The sequence below is a fragment of the Dermacentor andersoni genome, chromosome 1 (genome assembly GCF_023375885.2).
Source record: "Dermacentor andersoni chromosome 1, qqDerAnde1_hic_scaffold, whole genome shotgun sequence".
In the NCBI taxonomy this organism is placed as follows: Eukaryota; Metazoa; Arthropoda; class Arachnida; order Ixodida; family Ixodidae; genus Dermacentor; species Dermacentor andersoni.
In genome coordinates, this window is record NC_092814.1 from 409,510,971 (window position 1) to 409,532,478 (window position 21,508).

Below are 21,508 nucleotides of genomic sequence, written 5' to 3' on the forward strand. Positions count from 1 at the left end.
ACGCTACCCTCCACCCAATCTTTACCCTGGCCCCTCAGTAGGCGATCGCTGCGGTTAGAGAACAAGTGTACTGCGGCGGCAGCTTGTTAGAAACAGCCGCCTCAGTACACACTACACCGAATGGCCCGCTGAGCACCACCTCTACGACGGGAAGCGAGACACTAATGTCCTCTAACACAGGCTTTATCCAAGCGCACTTGCCATTGTACTGCTCCTGCTTCACATAATCTGGGGGCACCAAGTCAATGGTTGCTCCACTGTCCCGCCACACGTTAGTTTTGCCCATTCACCTGCAGTTTAGACAGGTGCGGTTTGAGCAGCTCATCATCAGTCTGCGAGTCAGAAACGTCCGCGAACACAACTTTTGGTTTGCGGCAGCCGACAGCTATGTGACCGGTTTCGTTGCAGTTAAAGCACGCCACCGGCCTCCGTTCTTCGAAGAAGCTCTTCTGTGAACGTTTCTCACGAATCTCTCTCTCTTCTTCCCCTACCGGCTGCTCTGGAACCTTCGACTCCACTTCTTTCGCAGAATCTTTCCCATTACTGGGCTTAGCTGTACCCTTCCAGCCTCTCTTTTCCACCGCACCGGCGATCGTAGCCTCCTCTTTAATTCCTCTGCGTGAGGCATACTGATCCGCCAGGTAAGTGGCTGACTGCACCGACTCGACACGATCCCTGTCTTGAATCTAAAGTTTCATTGCCTCTGGCAGCTTTGAGTAAAACTGCTCCAAGGCAAACACCTCTAACGCCTTTTCGAAGCTGCCAAAAGCTTTGGCGCCCTTTAACCACTCGGCCAAATTTACTTTTAACTCATAATTAAACTAGGCAAAAGTGGCACCCTGCCTTTTGTTCAGACTTCCGAATCTCTGCCTGAATGCCTCTGCTGACAAATGAAACCGCTTCAGTAGGCTCTCTTTCACTTGATCATAGTCGTCAGAATCATGCGCAGGCAACCTCGCAAGCACGTCTGCCGCCTCGCAGGGCAACAAACTAATCAAGCGCCGCGCCCAAGTGCTGCGAACAAATTTTGACTTTTCGCAAGTTCTCTCGAAATTTACGAGATAGAGACCTATGTCTTGCCCAACCTTCAAGGGCTGCATAAGTTTAGATAGATCATAAAGGTCATGTCTACCTACCCCCTCTGATTCCGGAACAACACTTGTCTTTCTCAACTCGACTTCAAGTCGAAATTTCTCTATGTGAAGCTCTATTAGCTTCTCCTCGTCCGCCTTGCGCCTTAGGATTTCGTTCCACATTTCTACGATTTTCTCTTTCGCAAGATCCGTGCTCTCAATTGCTTCAATGATACTTGCTTTCGTTATTTGAAGCTTAACTTCAACGCCTAGCTCCTCGCAAAGGGATACGAGCTGAGTTCTAAACAACCGTTTCAGATCCATCGCGGAACACTGGTGTGACAATGCCTTGACCTCTACCCAGAAGTACTAAAACACACGCTTCTGCGGCAGGTCCCTACCAGCGACTAGGATTAAACCTCTATCTAGTCAGCCTGGTCACTCAAAAGAGCAAAGCCAACACTCACCAGCCCTATGCTGTCCGTCCCCGTGAGCTCGGTGTACTGTCGTCTGTCATACTTCACGCTCGATCCCACCGCTCGCCATCCAGTTGTTGCCTGTGCCGAGGTATGCGTGGTCGGCAGGAGGTCTTGACCCCACTTCTTGGTCAGAGACGAGAGCTTTCTCGATGAAGAATTCTTTATACAATGTTTACAAGTTGGCGTGGTTATCAGGAGAGCTCGACAGAGCAGCTGCAAGCTGCTTAAATAACACCTCCCCGTCCCCAGATTCCCCAAACAGTCCCTAAGGACGAACAAGGTCGAGAGAGAGAGGGTCCGGGCAGCCTCCGTGGTCCCAACGCCGCTTTCAGTGGCCGGCGCCTCCGGTCACCGCGCTGCGTCGTCAGGCCAATCTGGCAGTCAGTCAGAATGGTGCGCCGGGCAAGTTCAATGGCCCGGCATAGGACAAAGGGAACAATCTGCAAGGCACCGTGTCGAAACATAGTCCTTGGGTGGTCGGTAAAGGGGTTGCCCCTGGGCGCCGCCGCACAAAGGAGGGGGGGGGGGGGCTGCATTGCTGCCGGCGCGAGGGGCTGAATAGCAGTCCGTGAGTCGGCAGCCGCTTCCGTCGTTGACGCCGTGCAGCCGCGAGGGCACCCAAGCCGTGCACGTAGTCGTCATATGCCCGAAGTGGGCACCATGTGGGGATGAATGGATGAACCACAACCATCGCTTTATTCTTCAAAAAGCAGTCGTCAAATGAAATAAAGCCCAGAAAAGCTCTTAGGGATGTCTTGTCAGATGGTTTGGGTGCTTGAAGTATAGCCTCAACCTTTTTCTTGGTGTTGCGAACACCATTTCTGTCAATTCGATGTCCCAGAAACTCAACCGACGTAATTCCGTACCTGCATTTTTCTTTCTTGAGGCGTAAGCCTTGCTCAGTTAGCCTCGAATAGAACCTGATTCAGACACTTGCGTGCTCATTTGCACTGTTCCCGTTGACAATGATGTCGTAAAGGTGAACACTCACCCCTGGAATTCCAGGTATCTTTGTCTCCCTCACGCACTAGAAGATAGCTGGTGAAGTGGAAATTCAGAACGGGAGGCATTCCACCCTGAATAGTCGTTTTGTAGTGTTCACTGTGAGCAGTGCTGCAGTGACGTGTATACAGGTATACCTGCATAGCTGCAAATGTATTCCTTGAAGACATCTGGGTGTCATCCCAGAACCTCTGTAATTTCTAGTGCTGGCTCTCCAACGTGGTTGATCTCCTTCACCTGAATGTGAAGTGCCAAAAACCAATCTCTTCCTAGGAGGTTGCACCTGGTGCCCTTCATAACCAACAACGGCAGCAGATAATCCTTTGAACTCAACCTCACACGAACTTGTCCGGAGCCCAGGACGTGTAATTCTTTACCTGACCATGTGTGCCAATTAAGGGCCTCGCAAGAAAGCCACGCCATGTTTTTTCCACATTCTGTAGTTCGTGTCCTCGCTTATCAGGGAGCATGCCGTACCTGTGTCCACCTCAAACTGGACTGGCTTTCCCTCCACTCTCAAGTCCACGAGGAACTTGGGGCAGTGTGTGCGTACACTCACTGTGTGCAGCTTGCAGCAGGATTTGCTGATAGGTGGTAGGTTGACACTGTGTGCCCGTAGCTGCTAGTTGTCGGAGCGTGGTTCCGTGTTTTTCTTTTTCTTTGAGATGCAGGCACGCTCGATGTGACCTTCCTTGGAGCAGAAAGGGCACTCGGCTGTCTTGAATTGGCACGTTTCAGGGTCATGCAGAAAACTAAAGTAATGTTTAACAGTCTTGGAAGGGAACAGCAGTTTACGATAGGTAGCGAGGCACTGGAAGTGGTAAGAGAATACATCTACTTAGGACAGTTAGTGACTGCTGATCCAGATCATGAGAGTGAAATAATCAGAAGAATAAGAATGGGCTGGGGTGCGTTTGGCAGGCATTCGCAGATCATGAACAGCAGGTTGCCATTATCCCTCAAGAGAAAAGTGTATAACAGCTGTGTCTTACCAGTACTCACGTACGGGGCAGAAACCTGGAGGCTTACGAAAAGGGTTCTACTTAAATTGAGGACGACGCAACGAGCTATGGAAAGAAGAATGATAGGTGTAACGTTAAGGGATAAGAAAAGAGCAGATTGGGTGAGGGAACAAACGCGCGTTAATGACATCTTAGTTGAAATCAAGAAAAAGAAATGGGCATGGGCAGGACATGTAATGAGGAGGGAAGATAACCGATGGTCATTAAGGGTTACCGACTGGATTCCGAGGGAAGGGAAGCGTAGCAGGGGGCGACAGAAAGTTAGGTGGGCAGATGAGATTAGGAAGTTTGGAGGGTCAACATGGCCACAATTAGTACATGACCGGGGTAGTTGGAGGAGTATGGGAGAGGCCTTTGCCCTGCAGTGGGCGTAATCAGGCTGATGATGATGATGATGATGATGATGATGATGAGGGTCATGCAAGCCGTCGTATCGATGGCAATGTCGTGCTGACGTACGCTTGCATTCTGGCTTGATTTGCGACGTCCTGTTAATTTCCCCCGAGTTTGCCACTCCCTTGATATCTCGCTGATGCCTTGACGCACTTTCCGCTGACAGGGCTAAGTCCACAGCGCATTGAAATGTCAGGCTTTTTCTTCAAACAGTCTCTGTGGAAGATGTTCGTCCCAGACGCCGCGGACGAACTTGCCCCGGAGCATTACATCTTGGGGCGGCATAGTTGGGTTCGCTGCTGAAGCGGTCGTTTGGGTGTCAGGTGACGTCGTCGATATTGTAGCCGAAGGCAGTGCTCCGAAGTTGCAGTCGGTTGTCAAGGTTCCGAGGACCGCAGCGTAGCTGCTGATCGACTCGTCTAGCCGTTGGTCGGGTCTTTGAAACACGGGTCTGTAAAGCTCAGATGTCCTGGTGTCGAAGTGCCGCCTGAGAAGTGTCACTAAATCATTGAAGTTGACTTCTCTCGGGATCTTCGGTGCTATCAGCACGCGCACACAGTGTTCGAAAGTGTCGGCTCCACAAAGCGTGAGAAGTGCCCGCTTCTTCGCTTCGTCGCTGACGCCGCTCGCCACGAAGTAAAATCGAGGCGCTGGATCCACGATTCCCATGATTTGCCCAAGAAAGGCTCGACAGCGCCGTGCATTCGTCCTGTAGCCACTGCCTTAACTTCGAAAACTTATCCACTTCGCAACTCCTGCCTCATCGCCAGTGTTACGTACGGGGTTTGACCCCATCCGTGAAAAGAGTGCACATCGGTTGGTGGCAGAAAACAGACTACGCTTATTTTCTACAAAAGACGCAGGTGAGAGCTGCATGTGTTCGAGAGGGCAAACTCTCGGTCCCTGTCCGGTAGCCGAGACGCTGAGGGCGACGAAGAATTCTCAGAACTCGACTCGGGATGGGGTCGCTTCCCGTTTCTTCCGCCCTGGTGCTTTGTACAGCCGAGGAGCGGTGGTGCGTAGCTTGTCCACAACACAAGCTTTCGCTAGTGCAGCTACAAAAACTGCGCCATCGCGCCATACACAACCGAGCCAATAGTGACGCATGTTGTCGCAACATTATGCAGTAGCAATAAACAAATAAAAAAAGCGGCACAGGTAAGAGGACTGCACAGTGTTCCAAAGGTGGGTCACCACGTGAACGCCACGCATGCAGCACAGAATGTGACCGTGCAAGAGTGGCGTTTTCACCATGCCGCAGAAGCTTGAACCTATATCGACAAAAATATGCCAGTGTCGTTTGCTGTTGGCGATAGTTGCCGACTTCGAACAGTGTTGCTCTGCGCACTGCCGAATGTTTGCCGGCTTTCAACAGACGTCGCGTCTCCAAACCGAAGTGCTGATGCCAGCGCATACGAACCACTCGAGCTAACTAATAAAAAATAACTAATAAGAGAGCAAACAAAATCCTGGCCGGGCGCGAAATTTTGCTGGTCGCCAGCACATGGGACTGTGAAGTCTCTGATGCACGTTGCCAGTAGCTGGTTACCTATTTGGAAAACCAGAGGGCGCATGCGAACCGCACCGCATCATGCGTTTCAGCGTAAATGCAGTTTTGCAAACGATCGCGACGACCGCCCGTTTTTCACGAACCGCCTGCGTGCGGTGCGGCATGTGCGGCCATGGGCGGTTTGAGCGTAAATCGGCCCTAAGCCAGGTTGAACATCTCGGCCACACTCGGAGGGATGGATGGATGGATGGATCGATGTTATGGACGTTCCCTTTGGAACTGGGCTGGGACTTGCCCCACAAGGCTTTTACTATTATACTGCCTAATATCCCTCCTAGGTAAAAAACAAAAAAATACGCACGATGAATTCCCATAACCAAACCAACTTTGCTTTTCTACGTCTCCGTTTTTTTTTGTTTTCCTACTTTTCTCCCACCAATATTCCAATCGCCTCTTACTCATATCCGTTACGGACATGCTTAGTTTGCCCCTGCTCTCCCTGATCCCAAGGCCTTCAAGGGGTCCTTTGCTGCCTAAATCGACCGATGGGCAGATGTCCTTGAATTCTAATAAAACATGCCCCATAGTTTCGAAGTCCCAAACTTGGAATCCAATGTGAAGGTATTCAATGCTGTCACAGGCCTGGCACGCAAAGAAATGAAAAGACGAGACCTGTAATTTTTTAAATGCTAGACTTTAGAACCAAGCTTTCCATCCTTAAAAACGCCAGAAAACTAAAAGGATCCGATACGTACATTAGTGAAGACTTTTCTACGCGTGTACGGCAAATTCGAAAGGCTCTCTGGGACGATTCGGTTAATATCCGCAAAGAAGGAGATAAGTATAGATTGCAGTACGATTCCCTTATAGTCGACAGTGTTCGTGACACTTGGGATGATGTTTGCAAAAGGCTTGTTAAGGCTCCACATGCTGCAGTGCCTACTAACACAGAGTGACTCGTCAATGAGCAGAAACAAACTCTTTTGAACATAAATGCTCGAAGCTTGCATAATAAGTTTGCAGATTTCAATTGGCTTGTAGAGTGCTACAGTCCGTCAATTATTTGCGTAACAGAAACATGACTGGGCGACTCTATATCACATGTAGAATTTTCGCCTCCAGATTACTGGGTTATCAGAAATGAGACAGTTTGCCAAAGGAGGGGGTGTAGCTCTGTTTATTAGAAAAGGCATTGAAATTTTTGTAATTGCAGAACTTCCGAATACTGATTCTGTTTGGTGCCGGATAAACATATCTGCTTTCGTGACAGTTGTGTGCGCTGTATACTGTCCGCCCGGTTCTGAAAACATGTCATCAAATTCTAACAAAACATGCTCCATAGTTTCCCTAGTTTCACTGCAGCAAGCACATGCTCCTTTTTCCTTGTTATACCTTGCTTTATAGGTGCGTGTTCTAAGGCATCCTGATCTCGCTTCGAAAAGTAATGAGCTTCCCTCTGAGTTATCATAAATCGTTTCTTTCCTGATTTCGTTTTTTCCTCTTAAGTAGTTACTAATGGCAGGTTTCTTTTCATTTGCCGCCACCCATGAGGTTATTTTAGCTTCTCTCACTTTCCGCTTGACGTTCTTTGCTGCTGTGTTGCCCACCCTACAGGCCGCATACCTGTTGGTAAACTTCCTAGCTCTTTTCCTCCACTGTGAATCAATGTTTTTCCTGTACAGATACCAACACTCTCCCAGCCCATTAACTTTCTTCCATATTCCTCAGTCGTTCTTCATAATAAATTTTACTGTGAGCTTTTCTCTCTTCAAAATTGGTCCAGCTCATATCACCCTGCACAGATTCATTTGTATTGTTCCCGCGAGCGCCCAGTGCGAGGCGTCCCACGGACCTTTGGTCCCCATCGAGTCCTAATTGTACCCACGATTTCAAGCAAACAACCGCATTTCCAAAATTAAGTCCTGGAAGAATTACACCTTTCCACATACCCCGGCGCACCTCGTACCTATTGTATCCCCATAGCGCTCTGTGCTTAATTATGGCTGCATTTCTCTTCCCCTTTACTGTTGCTGTTTTTTTTCTGTGTTTCCATATATTTATTGCCTCCGTTTATCCATATACCAAGATATATCCTGTACCCGAAGTATTTGCTGGCCCTGCATTTCCACTGCCTATTCACTGTTTTCATTGCATACCACAACACCTGATTTTCTAACGCTAAATTTCAAACCTAAATTCTCTCCTTGCTGTCCAGATATTAGTCAGACGTGATCGCTTTGCTTGTTAGAGAGCAATACAATGTCGCCCGCATAAAATAAACTTGGAAGCTGCTGCTCTACTATTGTACCCCCCTGTTTGTATGTGAGATTAAACCCGATGATGCTTCTTTCTAGCGCTCTCTCCATCCTCACCATATACTTCATAAACAGTAGTGGGGATAAAGGGCATCCCTGCCTCAGTCCCTTGTTGATATCAACTTTCTCCTCGTTCCTTCCCATTCAACGCAAATGGAATTTTCTCTGTAAAGCTCTCTCAAAAGCTGTAGACAATCGTCGCCTAAGGTTTCCTTCCAGAATATCCCACAAATTGTTGTAGTCTACGTTGCCATACGCTCCTGTTATTTTTAAAAATATTGGTTAGTTTTACTCGCAGAGACGCGCCCTCTCCTGTCGTAATCGGGCTTTTGCGCCGCCTCCATTTCTGAATTGTCACACTGAACGCTTTTCGGTTTTGCGTGATGGCCTTTTCCTCTGTCTCACGCGCTGAGATCAGGCGACTTTCGCGAGTTTTTGATGCGGGGAATACTTCGCTTTTTGACCCTACGCTGACTGAAATAAATGTTGCGTTGCCTGGGGCTCGATGTGCACAAGGCATTGAATAACGTCAGACACGAGGCCATACTGAGAAACCTATCGGAAACGAATGTTGGGGCACGGGCGCTCAGATACATCGTTGCCTTTCTTCGCGACCGGACAGCCACTTTCAACATTCTAGATATCAACAGCCCTCAGGTTGACCTCGGCGCTAGGGGTGCACCCCAGGGTGCATTACTATATTTTTTTCTTTTCAACTGGGCAACGAGGAAACGACCTCAACAAGCCCCAGCTTATCCGCCATGCCATTTATGCGGACGATGGGACCATTTGAACAAGGCAAAGCAATGCCGGCGCCATCAAACAGGCATTGCAAACAGCAGCCGAAACGGTACAAGCCTACATGGCCGGCAACAGCCTCAAATGCTCCTCTACCGTGTCAGAACTGTTTATTGCCGGCAAAACAACGCAGGCAATCAAAACTAAACTGCAAGTCGTAGTCAACAGAGTAGTACCCCTGGTCCCCACTATCAGAGTACTGGGGCTCTACCTAGAAGAAAATAACTCGTGCAAGGAAACCATGAAGAGACCGGCGGGCACCTCTCGCCAGGTAATCGAGGTGCTGCGACGTATTACTGACCGCAAGTTTGGACTTCACGAGAAAGAGGCATGCAGGCTAATCCAGGCTTACTTCGTCTGTAGGATAGCATACACATGCCCTTTCCTGCAACTACGAAAGACCGACATCGCAAAGATCGACACTTTACTGCGTTCAGTCTACAGAATAGCCGCCGGACTTCCTACATGGACAAGCAACGAAAGACTGATGCAATTAGGACTCCATAGCTGGTGTAGATGCACCCAAATAGACTACAAGAGTTTTCGTGCAATATTAACGCATTCTTGTTCTCCTACTTCCCGCAAGCTGTAAGAGAATGGAATGAATTGAACCCGTGTGTCACTGATCAGACAACGTTTCCCAAATTTATTGAGCTTGCACAGAAGGCAGTCCTCTCTTTTACTTATTGATACTGTTTGCGTCTCTGTATTTGTTCCCAACTACTCTGTATTTCTTTTTTTGGCTCAAAAAATGAAGCCAGGATTGCAAATATACATATGATGTGTCAAAGTTTAAACCCCCATTCCTGTAATAACCCCCATGGGGTTGACAGTAGGTTGAAGTAAGTAAATAAATAACACCGTCACCGAAATCGTGGAAGCGCGAAGAGCGGCGCACTGGTGGAGGCTGTCACGCACACAGCAGGGGCATGAGATCCTACAACTCCTGAATCTCTCCTCTCCCCACGCACAGACAGGAACCAGCAAGAGAGGGAAAATTTAGAGAGATTAGGAACGAACTGGTCATTCCGCCAGTCCCGAAGAACGTAGGAGAACACAACAAGGGACGCGCACGCGCAGAGTCCCTCAAGAAGAGTGTAGCAGACAAACCGGCCGCCTATGTGGACGCCTCGCCTGTGGGGGACGGCACATATGCGAAAGCGGCTGTGGACGGAACGGGGCGGATCCTCCGAACCGAGGAAATCGCAGCGAGGTCTATCCTAGAAGCGGAAGAGACCGCCATTGCTAGTGCAACCGCTGTCGCAGGGACGCTCTTCATAGTATCGGACTCAATGTCAGCGGTGAAAAGCTTCAGATAGGGCCAAGTAAGCCAAACCGCGGCAGAGAAGCCACAGAGGCCGGGGATAACCATCAGGCTTCTCTGGGTCCCTAGCCACGAGGGAAACACTGGCAACAAAGCTGCCCACCTCACAGCCCGCGTAACTCCTAAGCGGCCCGAGAGGCAGCCTCCCCCGGAAAACCCTGAAACACTGTCACTAAGTTACGGAGATCGCCTCCGCCGGCAAAGAGAGGAACTACAGATTTACACACCTCCATGCGGCGGCCTAAACAGACAACAGGCTTTGGCCCTGCGCAGAGCTCAAACGTGCAGTGTGCTCAGCCCCAGGAGACTAGCGGCCATCCTGAAGGATAACAGCGTCTCGACATGTACGTTTTGCGGCTTAGCTCAGGCTGGGTAGGATCACATCCCCAACTCTGGGGAACCGACCTCCCCCCCCCCCCAAAAGTGCTCCTGCGGCTATCCCTCTCACCTGAGGAATGTGAGGAAACGCTGAGAAGTGTCGACCAAGACTCACAGTCCAGGTTGGCGGAATGGACGGCGACAGCTGCGGCTCCCTGGGCCCGGCCTAGCCTCCCTCCATCACCTCACTCTTCCTTCCCCTACTATTTAATGAAGTTGTTTCCTACTCCTCCCATGAAAAAAAAATTACGGTGTATACTGTAATGTTTGAAGTCGGAGATAAATTAGATGGTAGCTGGTCCATGCCATCGTCCAACTCATCCACGCTGAGGACGTTGTTGGAGTGAGAGACTTGTTCTCATCGAGAACGAAGAATACGGGTTTATTTACAGTATCTACATAAGGGCGTTGCAGTTCATCAGTCTAGCATGACTGCGAGAGAAAGCACACTGAGGATCCGTGCAACAGCTCCTTAAATACACTCTGTCCTCCCTAGATCCCCAGGTGAGAGAAAACGTTCGACCAGAGGCATTGTAGGCGAGCCGCCTTTGAGGGGGAAGGCTTACACACACACACATCCGCACAGGTCTCACTGCCCCCACCGAGACGAGACGGCCTTCGCAGGACTGGGTCTTGCCTTAAGGAGGCTCCTCTTAATCCCTGAGCTGACCCCAACAAAGTGGCCGCCGTGGTTCTCCATTGTCTTGCGTCTTGAAAGGCGCGTGGCACGGTGCCGCCAAATACATTCTCTCAGGAACTCCCCCGCTCCCGACATACCAGGTTGGTGATGGCGAGTTCACTAACAAAGCCTAGTTCGCCTACCTCGCCCCGGCATTCCGGCGAAGAGTTGTTGACTCGGCGTATTGTCCTCCTCACACAGTCAGTCGCCGCAGCAGACATCGTGACGCCAAGAGGTTGCGGAATGACGCCTTGCCGTCCTTTCAAAGCAAATCTCTACAGTAGACCTAGTTCTGCTGGAGACTGACGGTCGGTTCCTAGAAAACGCCAACACTGCTGCAGCTGCAGCTGCCTGGGAAAACTTTGCATGTCGGCACCTCTGCAGGCAGTTCCTAAAAATACCCAGGCCTTGAACATGATGCAAGGAATTGACTGAACTATTTGAATTTCTCTAGCTAAAATACGTAGAAAAATCGCGAACTACGACTTCCACACAACCAACAGACATGATAGCTCTCGGATTGTAATTTGACTATACGAGAAAACATAATTATGCTAAGCGAAAACTCAAAAGAAACCCATTCAAACACTCAAATCGGCCGCGGCGTTCGTAGGCCGGCCGCGGCGTCCGCCATTTTGAGCGCGCCGGCGCGATGGGTGTTTTGGGGGCCCACGGAGCGGCGCGCCCGGTTCCTTGTATTTACTCCAGCTGGCGCTCGCCTCCGGCGCATCGACCGCGTCGCGGCCCACGCAAGAGGGCGTGCGTGTAAATGTCGTACAAAAATCCCTCAGGTGACCTGATCCTAGGTGCCTAGGGACAGGATCGTTTAGGGATTTTTGAGAAGGCACGATGGTGGCGCCGGGCGACGCTGTGGCGTGTTCGTTCTCGACTTGATCGTTCTCTGGACCGCGCCAACCGCGCGTTGCTTAACATTGCTCATGTGAGTGTGCTTACGTTGCTTGTGTGCTGGTTAGAGGTTCTGTGTTACTTGGCGGAAAGCCGTGAGTTGTGGTAGTGCGGCTTTGGCATCAGTGAGCTCTGGCAGTACAGAATTTGTGTTGTGACTCGTGCTTCCTTGAGAACCCGGCGGTGGTGACAGTTGAAATGTCGAAGTTGCCTAGCGCATCGGCAGCGCAGTTCAGTGAACCGCCATGTGGCGTCGCCGTGTCCGCCTTTGCTTAACGGACATCGAGGGATGTCTGCTAGCTACAAGTCATGTAAATGCAACTGCGTCCACCGCCCACTTTTTAGCGCTGAATGTGTATTTGGTGTGCGTCAAGGGAAGTACGGTAGCGATTGGTGTGCTGTACTTGAAACGAGTGGTGCAGCCGTGCAGTGAAGGTGGTGGCCGAGTAGAGTGATCTAGGTGCTCCATTTGCGCGTTCAGACATGCGCTCCCGTTTTGGTCTCATTAGCGCCTATCGCAGAATTGTGGTGTGCTCCTTGCCTTGTATGAAGTTTGCGATGCTAACACAGAGCATGTTCACGTTTTTCCGTGCTATGTATCATTTGCATGACGGCCGAGTTAAAAACGAGGCATATGTCTGTGTTCTTTGCGTTTGTGTGTTGTTAATCACTTTCTATTGTGGAAGTTCAGGCTGTCCTATTACGCAAGGAGTACGAACGTAAACATATAAACATGTTTCTGTGTGTCTGAAATTTCGAATTGCACATAATAAATACCCTTTACGAGTGATAAGTGGGCTACACGGCCTGTGTGAATCAGCTACCTTTTGTTGCGACGCTCTTCCGTGTGGTAGACTGATGCATGGTGCGCGTTTATTTCTGTATTGTTGTAAAAACCATTTGATTATTCACTCAATACAAACGTACTGCTTCCTTGCCGCAGTACAGTGTCGTCCACTCTTAGAATGCCGCTCCGTGCTGCCGGCGCTCCGCGGGGCGGCTCTGTCAGGCGCCGGAGAAACTATTGCGCAGGTGCAGTGAGAGCCGCAGCGGGGCTTCGCGCGTCGTCTGCTACAGTGCGCCCTGTATTGCGGTGAAGTAGACTTCAAATTTGCACTGCCTCCGCAGAACGCCGATCGGAGAAACGTTTATGAATAAACAGAAGACTGCTGAGAAGCCTATCAGCTGCTTTTATCCCGTTGCAGCAACCGTAGCAAAGTTTCCTACTTGCCTGGGGAAGTTGAAACACACAAATAAGCATGCCGGGGAGGAAATGCGCGCCGCGTAATATTCGAAGCTTTATACTACTGCTGCAGCACTACGATCCGCCAATTTTTTTAATTTTTGGCGTCTTGCTGAGTGGCTGGTAATAAGTGTTAGCAGACGACTGCTGTTGTCTGCTGAAATTTCGGCGCAACGAAAATTAATCGGAGCGGAATAGTAATAGTGAAGGTGGAGCTACATTTTCAGTCTGCAATTTTACCTTGCCACAGATAGAGGTAGACGGCCAGGTAGACTCATCAGCGCTTGAAAACAATCCCTGAGGTTTACCAGGACCTAAGTCTTCAGCTTTGCAAGGATTTTAGTAGTTGCTGGGATGATATTTATTAAGGCGATAGCGTTTAATTGTTCCTACTAGCGTCCGTCCGTTACATGTTAGGTCACGTGACCTTAATATCACGTGACATCATGGTGCAGCGCGTCGTGATGTCACATGATCCTTCTGCCACGCTTGCGCCAGCTGCTCTTCTCGTCTGTCACGAAATGAATTCAAGCGCGGCAAATTCAACTCAGTGGAATCAGTCGCAAACGGCTTTCGCCTTCCCGCAGTTAATGAACATCTAAGTGCCTCCAACGAATTTTACAGTTCACAGGAGGCCGTAGGAAAATATGCCCGACTGTGTTCCCGCTAAGTTCCAAGTATGTGGCTGGCGTATTGAAGCAGGACATCTTGAATCGGGTATGTGGACAATTTAGTCAGCCGCTTTTCAATCTGCCTCTAACACTTCCATCAGGGCCTTCGGATGAGCGCTAAAAGCATAACCTTTCCTTCGGTTTACCGTGACACTGCAACTTCCCGGTTGCGAAATTTCTATGACGAAGTTTATCTATAGACGTAAACCGTCAAGTCACCCAACTGTCTGCCGCCGAGTGCAACTGCTTTCGCGAGTCATTCGGCGATTAAGACTACAAGAACATTGCCGTATCACCACTGCGGCCCAAAATGTGATTCCCGACTGTCTAGACCGAGAGCGCAGGCACGTCTGGTCGCTTCAATGTTTTCTGCTTGTGGGTCGCACTAAACCGAAACGGCGAGAGTGCCGGAGGACGAAAGGCGGCTGATTGTGGACTTAAGTCACAGGGGCTATTCGCAGAAACGAATTGCAGCAGAAACCAATCGTGCAATTGACACAGTGAATAGAATAATTAATGCATACCGGAATGAAGGCAGGCTTCAGGATGCCCCTCGTCACAGAGTGACAACAGATCAAGAAGATAGACAGCTAGTAGCTGCCGTGGTGGATAAACCAAAGATGTCTGTACGGGAGCTGCAAGTGGAGCTGGGTTTGAAACATGTTTCTGCCACTACAATCAAGCGCCGCCTTTACGAAGCTGGATTTAAGAGCAGAACTGCTGCACAGAAGCCGCTGCTGCGTGCTCAAAACAAGGCGAAACGCGTGCAGTTTGCCCAAGACCATGCGGATTGGTCGGTTGAGAACTGGAAGAGCGTCGTCTTCACAGACGAGTCTACTTTTTTCCACTAGATGGGACCAAAGATCTCGAGTCTGGCGCCCCATCAACACGAGGTATGAGGTTTTGTTCCTAAACCTTTCTTATAAATTAATGTGTGGAAACATTGAAAAACGTTTTAGGAGCATTATTCAGCTTGGAATTAGCGTTCTGATGAATGTGTATACTTTGCGTAATATAGTTTTCAAATGCGCCGCAGCTCATTTTTTGTTACCGCATCGGGCAAAGACTGATCGATGTGTCCGGCTTAGGTGTATGTGTATAAAGCTAGTAAAAACAAGCTTGAATACATAACTTAAAGCTTGAATACACTTGCGCGCAACCAGTTCCGATTTTGACCACTGTCTTATCAACAAGGGTTGATTGCGGGCAGCGTAAAAAAATTTGTGTTGTGCATTGTGCACTGCTTGGAGGGCAATACTTTTCCGTGCACAAGGTGCTCACGCTAAACTACAGGTCAAGAATGCATATGTGCAGGTTAAAGCTTGTAGGCAGCATTCAGAATTGATATTTGCCAAGTTTCCTAATGACACCTTCAATAAAATAACTGTTTAAATGCAGGTCAATTCTCACTTTTTTGTCATTGTTTCTCAGCCACTTGACAGCGCAGCCGATTGACGCAAAGACGGTGTCGCCAAAAAAGCAGCCAAGCCATTATTTTTTTTGTTTGCTTGTGGTAATTGTCTTAGCTGGTAGGAATACAAGATCCCTTTGCAGACTCAACAAAATTAATACATAGTATGCCTTCAGAAGCATCCCTTCCTTGAAAATTGGTTTCGGATGGCTGGTGTATATTTCTCATAACAAATGTATGCATATAACAAGTTGGCATACTATTACATGAAACAAGTGCGTTGTAACAAAAGACAATTACTTCTTCTACGACACTAGAACACAGTGTCTTCTTCACGGCAACAAAGCAAACAAAGATATAGTACTTGCACTCCATCTTTCTTGCAGGTATATGCCGGAATTCATACAACGAGTTGCCGCAAGTGGGAGGAGTTCTGTGACAGTATGGGGCGCCGTGACGGAGGATGGCCTTGGACCTCTAGTCCGAATACCTGGACGATTCATGTCGGAGGGCTACTGCTCTATACTGGACGATGTGGCTTTGCCATTTCTGTTAGACGGCCCGTTCGCTGACATGGACTTCGTTCTTGAACACGACCGCTCCCCAATAAACACATCCAAGAGGGTTGCCTCGTATTTGCAGAACCGGGAAATTGCCGTGATGGATTGGCCTCCACAATCACCAGACCTCAACATCATCGAGAACCTGTGGGGGAACATTAGAGTTGCGTTGTCAGGTCAAAACCTGAATGGTTTGTCGGCAGACCAATTGTGGAGAGTAGTCCAAGAGCATTGGGAAACATTAAGGGCCAATGTTGACCTCTGCACGTCGCTCTACAACTCCCTTCCTGGCCGGATGAGAGCTGTCGTAGATGCCAGCGGTGATGTTACGCGCTACTGGGCCATGAAGAGTACGACTTAGCGTCGCGCTTGCGTCGAGACGGGCTGCAAGGTAGCGCGCCTCGCTTGACCGTCGGTTCCAGACTGCCTTATTTATGTTGTTCTTTTTTTGCCATTCCTTTTTCTTCTGAGCTAACAAAAGAACTGTATTCGGGAACTTGTTTCGTTTTCATGTTCATAATAAGCTTATGTTGTTGCTTTTTGTGCATATCTGCGAAGTAAAGCATACTGGTATTTACCTTTGCCTGTTTTTTTTGTTTTTGTAATTGCGCGAGTACCTTGCTACAGTGTTCATATTAGACTCAGACAATATCTCCGCAGTTTTTCATGCCTATTCAGCGTCGATATTCAGTCCCCCGAGATCACACAAGATGGGAGCACTCGTTTACCAATGGTGAATATTAGTTGCCCATACAATAGGATCGAAGTTTAAAAATGTTGCGGAAAGGTCGTTGTTGAGTAGTCGAAGTCTCGTTGCAGCGTAGTCGTAGCTGCAGTACTACACATCTCTGAGTATTCTTTATCGCAGTGAGCATTCTCTGACACAGAAATCTACAGGTCTTTCGTCCTCCGGCACTCTCGACGTTTCGGTTTAGTGCGGCCCACAAGCAGAAAACATTGAAACGACCAGACGCGCCTGCACTCTCGGTCTACACAGTCGGGAATCACATTTTGGGCCGCAGTGGTGATACGGCAACGTTCTTGTAGTCTTAATCGCCGAATGACTCGCGAAAGCAGTTGCACTCGGCTGCAGACAGTTGGGTGACTTGACGGTTTACGTCTTTAGATAACCTTCGTCATAGAAATTTCGCAACCGGGAAGTTGCACTCTCGCGTTAAACCGAAGGAAAGGTTATGCTTTTAGCGCTCATCCGAAAGCCCTGATGGAAGTGTTAGAGGCAGATTGAAAGGCGGCTGACTAAATTGTCCACATACCCGATTCAAGATGTCCTGCTTCAATACGCCAGCCACATACTTGGAACTTAGCGGGAACACAGTACGACATATTTTCCTACGGCCACCTGTGAACAGTAAAATTCGTTGGAGGCACATATATGTTCATTAACTGCGGGAAGGCGAAAGCCGTTTGCGACTCATTCCACTGAGTTGAATTTCCCGCGCTTGAATTCATTTCGTGACAGATGAGAAGAGCAGCTGGCGCAAGCGTGGCAGAGGGTTCATGTGACATCACGACGCGCTGCACCGTGATGTCACGTGATATTAAGGTCACGTGACCTAAAATGTAACGGACGGACGCTAGTAGGAACAATTAAATGCTATCGCCTTAATAAATATCATCTCAGCAACTATTTAAAACTTTGCAAAGCTGAAGACTTAGGTCCTGGTAAACCTTAGGGATTGTTTTCAAACGCTGATGAGTCTACCTGGCCGTCTACCTCTATCTGTGGCAAGGTAAAATAGGAGACTGAAAATGTAGCTCCACCTCCACTATTACTATTCCGCTCCGATTAATTTTCGTTGCGCCGACATTTTAGCAGACAACAGCATTCGTCTGCTAACACTTATTACCAGCTACTCAGCAAGACACCAAAAATTTAAAAAATTGGTGGATCGTAGTGTTGCAGCAGTAGTATAAAGCTTCGAATATTACGCGGCGCGCATTTCCTCCCCGGCATGCTTATTTGTGTGTTTCAGCTTCACCAGGCACGCAGGAAACTTTGCTACGGTTGCTGGAACGGGATAAAAGCAGCTGATAGGCTTCTCAGCAGTCTTCTGTTTATTCATAAACGTTTCTCCGATCGGCGTTCTGCGAAGGCAGTGCAAATTTGAAGTCCACTTCACCGCAATACAGGGCGCACTGTAGCTACGACGCGTGAAGCCCCGCCTGCGGCTCTCACTGCACCTGCGCAATAGTTTCTCCGGCGGCCGACAGAGGCGCCCCGCGGAGCGCGGCAGCACGGAGCGGCATTCTGACTAAGAGTGGACGACACTGTACATTTTAGTTACGCGGTGAAGCATACTAAAAGTGAGAGGGGGCGCTATTACCCAGCATAGTATGTCCACTTAGACGACCTGAGAAGCGGCGGGTGCGGGTGTGTGTAATTAAAGAACTCTTATGACCAGCGACAGTGGCCCCTTTCCACTTTTAGTATACATCCCCGCGACACATTGGTGTATTGCGAGAAAGGTAATCTTAAAAAGCCCAACTATGCAACGTTTCTTTCGTAGCTTGCTACACCGCAATACATGGGTGGAAATAAGCATCGTGCAGTAAAGCATGCTAAAAGTGGAAAGGACACATAGGTTTACACTGTACTCATTATATTCAATTGTGATATAATTTGCAAGTGCATCTGTGCTTGTAGTAAGCGTCGTTGACAATCCTTTGTAAATTACGAATTTATATTGCAGGGAAGCCAACGAAGGCATATTCGCCATTATGGAACGCGTTATTCACCTTCAATGCAGGAGCACAATGTGGATTCATGCCTATGCTTTTGGCTGGACTGCACATGCTCTTTGAGAATTCATTCATTGTTCATAAGTGCACTGGTACTTTAAGCTGGCGGGCTGAAGTTCACATGTAAGCAGAATTTTTATTGAGGGGACAAGATGTTGCCAAGATGGTTGCAGCACAGCTTATTTTTTTTCTTCCAGGCACCTTTTGTACTAGAAGCTTCCATTGCAGTGTTTTGAGCCTCTTTGCACCAGCATATAGTGTATATATAAATCGGACACTGATTGGGAACACGACCTATGCTCTCTGCAGTAAGCTGTGCACAGGAGAAGTTCATGCCCATCTATAGTAAAAAAATGTAGCACGACAGACAAAATAAAAGGAGTGGGCTGCACCAATGCTAAGTGTTAAATGATGCTTTATCCTTTCCCTTGAGTTTTCTGTTTTTGTGCTTTTCATTATGGATCCTCCACAGTAACCACACTAGTGCCGAACTTGAGCTTATTGGTTTCAGGTCTCTTGGTTGTTACTAACAGAACAGTGTGATAAACGAACAAGGGCTTGGAGGTATCCAGTCACCTTGCTTGTCTCATGGTGTCGCTTCATGAGCACCGTGAGCCTCCACACCAACTAGGAAGGGAGGTTTGTTGTAATCGCTTCTGAACTGTATTGCCACCAAACCAACAGTGCTCTCAATGACTTTTGGACAGTAGAATGCTTGTACCCGGAAAAGTAAGAAGGAAGCATTTAGAATGTGCATAGTGGGCCTTTTGAAGCTGGCAGCATTGCTGAAGGGGCCTTGTCTGTCTGCCCTCTTTGTGGATACAAAGATGATTTCCTCTTTGAGAGGGATTGTTTCAGAGGTTGTTGCATGGCAACAGTGCTGTGTGTCTAGTTGCAGGGAAGCTTGTCTTTGCCCACTGTCAATAATCTGTTCCTTCTCCAGTGCCCCTATAAAGTGCCTAATTTTTGGACGCAACGTGCTTTTCATGCATGCATGAATTTTTAGCTTGTAAAGACGTCTATTACCCCTTACCTCAAGCTGGTCCTTGCTGATGTCACCGAAGAAGGCATTGGGGAGTACTTCCTTCCTTCTCTTTATCACACTTTGCCTGATGAACCCAGCAACTTGGTCAACCAGGTGTTCAATAGGCTTCCCACTAATTTTCCCAGAGTCTCCGTTACCAGGGTGCTACTCATAGATATGTTTTTTTTTTTTGACGTTTCGCTTCACTTCAACCATGGCCACACCTGCTGAACCTATAGCATGCGATCAAAAGAGTGCTATACATCAGGTTGCTCTAAACTCTTGACATAAGCTACAAGGCCTTGAGGAACACCCTCGTTTATTTACGCCTTCATCATACTGTATGAAGCTTCGCATGATAAGTTCGACAATTAACAACAGCTGGTTTTTCAGTGTTATTCCTGTCCAGCTTGCTGAAAGCTATCCTGAGTGTTTCAAAAGCAAAAGACTGCTGCCGAGTGCATAAAACAAGGGTCGCTATAACCACATGTCACACTAAATCAAGGCCACTGAGTGTGCAGGCGGTTTACTTCAATTTCAACAAGCTTGGTCATCCATTTGCAAGTGACTAAACTCAAATTGCCCTGTGACAAACTATATGCGAGATGCTGCGTCCCCTGCAAAGCTGGAGATGTGTACGAGATCCTGACACCCCGCACCGGCTGCTACATTGGGCAAACAGGCAACTCTAAAAACGACTGCCTTTACGAATATGCTAATAACATGAAAACGAGCAGAAATTCGGCAATTCATTGGCCCCAACTGCAGTTGCAAACCACTCTTCCAGCGGATGTGTGTTCACAGGAACTGGAGCTATACAAATGCAGGTAAAACAATGATGTTTGAAAGCAGTAGAGTTGAACTATATTCTGCACAGGCAGTGCTACCGGCACCGCTGGTATCTTATAGCCACTATTCATGGCTGCACCACTTTCGAAGGCACTATTCTTTAATTATTAACTTCTATTTATTATATTTATCGTGGCCATATATTGCAAGTACATATCATCCACATTGTGTGCAATATGGTTAAATGATGTCAACGATGATAGCCATTCCTAATCTGAAATGCGACAACAGGGCAAATATAGGCAACAAATTGTAATTCAAAAAGACAACGAGTGCACAGGATAAGTGACAGAGTTCCCTTTTATTCAAAAAAAAAATGTCACATGTGTCATGCCGCCAGCAGTGGGTAGCAATGTTTGAAGCTTGGGTGAAACTTGGCAAAATGCTACAATCGCACTTAAGTGTAAAACGGCCTTCGGCACGAAAAGCGACATCACATTGTGCAGAACGAAAGGACAAGACTGCATCCGAGAACTCTATGGCACCACATACTTTACATGGTTTAAAAAAATGTTAACATGCCCTACACATAAAAAAGAAAGCAAAAAAACATGGAAAACACCTTAAATTGCAATGTGCAGTCTGAAACCAAGAAAAAAACCCAAAAATGGTTTCGCTAAGTCTTTTAATGATTTAAATTGTCAAACTGTCTCGTCACTTCTTAATGAACCTGCACAGGTGAAAAGGAAGGAAAGAAATAAAGCCCTAGCAGGGCCGCAGAAAATGTCACCAAATATACTTTGCCTACCAAGGATACCTCGGATTTAGTTGTGGTCTGACTTTGCACTATAATTGTGTATAAGCTTTTCTTGTTTAGAAAAGTTTAGCAGATAGGGAAGAAATGACAATGAGAGCACCAGGTGTATGCAAAGTCTAGGCACAAAAAGGCACTGCTTTCTTCTATTGTTTTTCTCTGCTACTATTCACGAGAATTTAAGTGCCTTAATAGCACTGCTAACATCCTAGCGCCAAACACCAAATTGGGCAAGTTGTGGCATAAAGAAAATTGCAGTTTCACTCGTAATGCAAAACGATGCAGTAGCTGGTGAAATATGTGCAGGAAGGTTGCGTCATGCGGTGTTTGTTGAAGTGAACACTTGCCAATGCAACT

General features: G+C 48.1%; 1 long non-coding RNA gene across 1 annotated transcript in view; it reads left to right on the forward strand.

Moving 5' to 3' along the window:
* The window catches only part of LOC129381760 (uncharacterized), a 63,653-nt gene that overhangs the window by 37,357 nt on the left and 4,788 nt on the right, over positions 1–21,508 (forward strand). The window lies entirely within an intron of this gene.